Source organism: Panthera onca, chromosome B1 (assembly GCF_046562875.1).
Source record: "Panthera onca isolate mPanOnc1 chromosome B1, mPanOnc1 haplotype 2, whole genome shotgun sequence".
Lineage (NCBI taxonomy): Eukaryota > Metazoa > Chordata > Mammalia > Carnivora > Felidae > Panthera > Panthera onca.
The window spans coordinates 129568755-129575065 of NC_138342.1; the positions used below are offsets into that span (position 1 = coordinate 129568755).

The 6311-nt window shown below is 47.4% G+C and overlaps 1 long non-coding RNA gene across 1 annotated transcript; it reads right to left on the reverse strand.

Moving 5' to 3' along the window:
- Window positions 1-1283: 1283 nt before the first annotated feature.
- On the reverse strand, window positions 1284-5478 carry LOC132692023 (uncharacterized). Its single transcript, XR_009616136.3, has 3 exons — window positions 3867-5478; window positions 2849-2906; window positions 1284-2272 (listed from the first exon to the last, which is right to left on the reverse strand). It is a non-coding gene; the product is annotated as an uncharacterized LOC132692023 (long non-coding RNA).
- Window positions 5479-6311: the final 833 nt, after the last annotated feature.

Genomic DNA, 6311 nt, shown 5'->3' on the forward strand with positions numbered 1-6311 from the left:
GTGGTTGACGAGAGGTAGCTGGATCAGGTGCGTCTTTCTTGGAAGCAGTGAACACCAACTTGGGTTAGCAGAACAGCAACGGCTACCTACAGCAATGCCGTGGGGAGAGGTGAAAAGGCCAGACAAGGATTAGGGTGGTTCCAGGAGTGCAGATGGCAGAAATCAGTCGACGATCTCTTCAGGATGCTGCCACTGAGCTGGCCCGGCTTCAGCCGTTTCCAGGCTTTTTGCCACGCTGCTCAAGATTCAAATTTCTAGGGAGAGTGTTTGTGGGACGGTGTCCTTTGCCTTAGCTTTGATTATGTGCTTGCCTTTTGCCTAGAGTATGGCCGCAACACATGGGGCTTGACTGGAAACTCTAAGTTCCAGTCTCCCTTGCAGCCAAATGTAGTCAAGGACAAAGTTCATGCCAGCGGAATATGACCTGAAGTGATATGTAGACACCTCCAGGACTGGCACTCCTCCGTGTTTCCTGTCCTTCCCGCTGGGTGGAAATGGCAAAGACTGGGGCCATCTTGGCAACCATGAGGATGGCGGATCTGCCCTGCTAAGCTGGGTCCCGGGCTGACCGCATGGAGCAGAGCCTGTTTCCTGGCTCCGGATTGTCTGTCATATGAGAGACAAATAACCTTGTGTCTTTTTTGAGCTGTTACACTTTGGAGTGTCTTCCTTATGGCTAGTAAGCCATCGCTTTAACACGAGGGGCGGGAAGAGAAACATCACTCCCTCCGAAGCAATCTGTAAGATCGCTTTCATCTGAAGAAGGAGAAATGGACACTTAGCAGTAAAAACAACAAATGCCCATTCAGTTGCTATTATTGGCAATGTGAGCGTCATGCACAAGCCACATGCAGTACAAGTATTCACAGCTCCTGCTTACAGACCTGACTGTCTGGCTTGAAATTCCTAACCAGCCAGTGCCTCTTTCTTAGCCCCTCAAACACAGGACATGTCCCAAGTGTACAGGGCCCCTCCACTTACTGAGATGCCAATCACAGAATTCCTTGTTTATAGGACTCGTGAATTAAATCAGAACCCACTGTGAGATGAAAACAAATGAAGTTTTGTCCCCGCTGTCTTGTCTCTGTAGTTACCACTGCTCAAGGTACAGACTAATCTCTCACACTGATTAGCACATGCCCAGCCTCAGTAAACACCATTTTGCACTAACAAACCCTAAGGGGAAGCTGTCGCCAGTGAAATAAACAACTCATTAGTCTAGGGAAAGGATGGTCAGCAGAGGCACAAACTCCTAATTTATATTTTTATTTTGTGATTTATTTTCAATCAATCAACAAGTACTCATTGATTGCTTACTATGTGCCCCTCACTGCTTTCATTTTGAGTAGACCAATGCATTGTTTTCAACATGAGTATTGTTGGTATTTAACAACAGAGACAAAAGTTCTTGATTTTTCTTCCTAGTTAACATACACAAACAAACACACTCATGCACTCACGTGGAGTCGTGAATTTCAACTCTTGCTGTGTTGTGAAGGGTAACTTTCCCATTTGATGCCAAAAGTCAAAAGAAAAGTGGGATTTATTTAAAACCATTCCATTCTAGAGTAAACTTTTTCTGAAGCGTGCTTATTTCATTGGTGAGGCCTCCCCGCAGCACCACGCACTTTCTTTAACGTGCTTGCACTTCATTGTGAGTCCATCTGTTTGCTACATTCCGGCATTACACAGATTTTGAGGCCTTTCATCGTCAGCTGTGCCGGTTGTTTAACCAGTTCAGGGTTCTCCTCTTCAGATAAGAGAATTGAATTCACTGACCTCACTGTTCGCTTCTATTTCTCTCGGTCTGCTAATCTTTAGATATGGTCTTTCACGCTTTGCCCAAGTGCCTGATTCCGATTTGCTCAGCTCTGATCATCAGTGTCTGTACAGAGTCTTCCAGACTGCCCATCTAAGTCCAGCACTCAGGTTCCTCCTTGGCCTTGGCCTGCTGGGCCCCCTGGGGGCTGGCTTGCATCCCATCCCTGTCCCGAAAGCAGAAGAGAACTCAGTCCAGTGTTTCAGCATGCCAGCAGAGAGGTGCAATTCTTATCAAAGGTGGAATGGTGGGCCTTTGTCGTAGGGAAAATCTTTGAACAAACTTTCCTTACACAGAGATGAGTGGAGCCTTGACTAGGAAGAGGTTTAGACAAAAAAAAAAAAAAAAAAAAAAAAGCGTTTTCTTGTGTATATTACAAAGGAATGGAAATATGAGGAAAATATGAGGAAATATGGTTTTCCTCCCTGGGTCATGACAGTGCACGATGCAGAGCTGAGAAGGGAAGAGGAGGACATCAGATTTGTAGGACAATGGAAGAGGAAGGCAGGAGGTTGGTTCAGCCCAAGAGAGGGTGAGCAGGGAGTCTCAGGCCAGATATTTCTCCCCCCCACATCTCGTCTCTCAGGTTTGCCTCATTTCTCTAAGTCTCTGATGCTTGTGAAGTGTCTGTGGCCCATCAGTTCCCTTGGCTGGTGTGAGAACAGGTGGGGCTGGGAAGGGACGCTAGCAGCCCATGGCGCACCAGCAGCAATTGCCGGATGTGGAGGACAAAGGTGGTGTTTGATCTGCTTTTTACCCACAGGCCTAGGACCCTGCTCTAGCCCAGTGCTGTCTGGGCAGGAGAAATAGTGGAAGAATGCAAAATTGCAGGGGAATGCCAGCTTTACTCTGCCGTCTGTCCTCTCCTTTAACACATGTCCCAAATGGCCACCGTTGCCAGTCATCATCAAAGCCCATCCCAACGTGAACCCTCACATTCATAAACGCCTACTGGCTTTGAAGACACAGTGCATCAAAGAGGGGGCATTAGGAGGTAGGGAGCGGTTGTAAGAAAAAAGATTTACTTACAAGTACAGATAGAGCAATGGCTCCAACTTTTCCCAACTTTTTGTGTCGTAAGCATTACCTAGAGCAATAGATGCAGCTGGAAGTTGGTGAATCCAGATAAAGAAATAAACCTATTATTTATAGTTATGGTGTAATTATAAGAATGAACATCTTTTCTCTGGGGTGGAATGGAAAGATGGAGAGAGAATTCTCCTTTCCATTTTGTATGTCTTCATTTTGTACAGTCTGACCCTGAATCAGTTTCCCAGGAAGTGTCTGGTTGATATTGGGGACAGGCAACAGGCCACAAGATAGTTCACTCTGGAAGGCTCTTTGGGTAAGAATAGAAAATTGAAGTCTAAGATGGCTTTTCTTGGGGGTACGCGTCTAATAATGGGAGTGGAGGTCATGTGTCAATGTTTCGATGAGACTGTGGATCCCAGTGTGAAGAGGGATTGGATAATAGAGGGCTGAGCTCTGTGCTAAGGTTGAGGTCTTATTTAGGGACATTGTGTATAAGATTCCACAGAGCCACGAAATCGGATATTGGAAGAGGTACAAGAGGATCTTCACTCAGTGTCCAGAAGGGTATGACTCAGATGGAGCCACTACGAACAGAGGACGGGGAAAGTTAGATGTGGGCCCAGTAGCGTCTCTGAACGTCCGATCTACAGGTTAACGTGGCAAAGTTAGGCTCAAGTAATGAGACTGGGCTTGTATCCTGATGAAGTTTGTGGGACAAAAGCCCCACAGGCTACTGTTCCATGCCAAACTTTGGAGGGTGTGGTAGGCAGGGGGGAGGAGCTGCTGGACACCCACAGTGCAAAAGCAGCACCCACTCCCTGTAGCCTACTCTGGGGGCAGAAATATTAACCCCCTGAGTGGTGAAAGCTCAAAGTGACCCTAGCAGAGGTAAGGAGGCCTTCCCTTTGGAAGCTGCCTTGTTCTGCCATCACCCAGAAGGTTCTCTCCTCAAGCACTTTGCTTCATTTCTCCTCCTCCGCTTCATCCTTCCTTCTATTACATCCTGAATACTTACAGAGTGGAAATGAGCAGAATCCCTTAACACCTGCAGGGGAACTTGCAGCTACAGTGGTTACCCATGGAGGATCAGTGTGTGTATCCACTGATAAGGGTCCTGAGGTCTGAAAGCAGCAGAGAGAAACATGAACCTCCCAAGATGCTCCCAACGGCTGGACAAGCATGACTTATCCCCCTTTTGCAGAAGGCCAAGGGCTCCCTCCAGGATGAAGGCCTCTGTTCCTCCTCCCTCTGTGGGGTAATATCTTCTCTGACTCTCAGTTCACAGGATGCTAGTCCCAAAGGGCCTACACAGCTCCAGTTCCTCCTGGACCCTGTTGCTGACAAACAGAGGCTGTCAATTCTGGCCTTCTCCTGAACATTACATTGGCCTAATTATTTTAATTTAAAAAATAGGCAACCGATGATTACAGCTCTCCCAGCCAATACATAATGGACCCCCAAAGCTAAAGGAGCTGAGCTCCACTGTGAATTTTTAAAGGCTTCCTGCCTCAGAATGGCCCTCATACTTGGCTTGGAGCAGGGGCCCCCACTCCCCTTGGGAGGGCTAGTTAACATAGTCAGTGTCAATTCATTCCTTCTGCCTTTTGTGGAAAACCCACCCCATAGCTCTGCCTGAGTCAAAAGGGTTCTGGAGTGCCTACGATTTCTTGCTCAAGAAAAAGAATAGCTTTTTGCATAATTCTGAGAGCAAGCAACACGACTTCACCACATCCTGGAAAATTCCGAGATACACAATGCATAAAATGAATAGAGGTCCCAGCACGCAAGCCGTGATAAGGAGGTGTGTGGCACTCCACAGCCAGTCTCCTGCCTGTGAAGCGACATAAAAGCCCAGTTAGTGCTGCGTAACAGCTGTATTTTTCTTGTCTACAAACTCCAGTTGTATGAAAGTGGAACGCAACAAGGAAACACCGTGTCTGCCAATAATGGAAATTGCTTGAGATTCCTGAGGAATTGGTGAACAAGATGGGGTTGCAAAGGTAGCTTTGGGAGTTCACGTCTTGGCTTGAGATTTTGGACACAGATGTGTAACTCTTAACTCATCAGCCCCAACGAGGGATGAGAGGAAAGTTGGTATGTGTGTGGGGCAGGGGGTGCTGAGGGGAAGGGCATGGGATTTGAAGGTCTGTGGAGGCTAGACTTGCAACATGAGGAGAAAAGAAAGGGATAGAATTCATGCCCAACCAAGTATCAGGACCCTCCCTCTCAGGTTCTCCATGGCTCAGCAATGGCCACCACATCATGACAGCTCCTGTTCAGAGGGCCTTAGAAGGGCCAGAGCAGAGACATGTAAGAAGCTAATTGGCTCTTAATCAAGGTGTCCCCCACAAGGAGCCTGTCAATTGTTTTCCCACTGGCAGTTCTCACACCTTCTAGATCTCTGGTCTCTGGTGAGGAGAGACACACGGCATGGAATTCACAACAACCTGTGAGGTGGGCATGGGTGGGCATCATTACATCCAGCTTAACAGATGAAGAAATTAGGGCTTGAAAGGTTTAAGTGTCCACGTCTGTGCAGGTAGCACAGAAGCAGCAGAACCATGTCTCTTTTCTTTATATATGAAATATATTGTCAAATTGGTTTCCATACAACACCCAGTGCTCATCCCAACAGGTGCCTCCTCAAAATGCCCATGACCCACTTTCCCCTCCCTCCCACCCCCCATCAGCCCTCAGTTTATTCTCAGTTTTTAAGAGTCTCTTATGGAGAACCAGGTTTCAAACCTGAGCTGTTAAAAATCCCTCTCACTTTATTACCTGCACTGCCTCATCTATGGGTGTGCTGGTTTCTAATCAACTCACCCATTTGGCCTCTCCCTTGCTTTGCCCTTCATTGTGTCCATCTGGCTCCTAAAACCCCGCTTGCTTCAGCTCCAGTGTCCACAATGTGCTCACGTTTCTATTTATAGGAATGGCTTCAGAGAGGTTGCTGGTAAGTGCTGGTTTCCCAAGTTTCCAAACTTGTGACAATCTGCCTGCTCTCTGACCCAAGCTTCAGGCTGCACCAGGTCTAATAGTCTCAGAGTTTTGCTCTGTCTCTGGGCTTCACTGGCCATGTTTGCTATAGGACTGTCCATGAAGCTGGGTCACGTTTGCTGGGAGCTGGGCCAGACAGCAGGTCATTAGCCAATAACTGCTCCATTGAGATGTTGGACCAGATGGGAGAGGTAAAGTCAGAGCCAGGAAAAGGAGCCAAAGGTGCATCAGGTGCAAGCTCAGGAGAGAAGAAGCATCAGAACCCGGGCAAAGGTCAGTATGGTGAAAGCCAAGGGGAGATGCCAGGCAAAGGCATATAAAATAGGGGTAGTTCTGGTGTTAACTCTATGACCACTGGGCTTCTACCCATGGGATGTCCCCTGAAAGCACAGCCAAGCACGTTTTACTAATGTTTTAACCATATTACCTCGGATGAGATATAATAAGGCCAGATTCACATCAA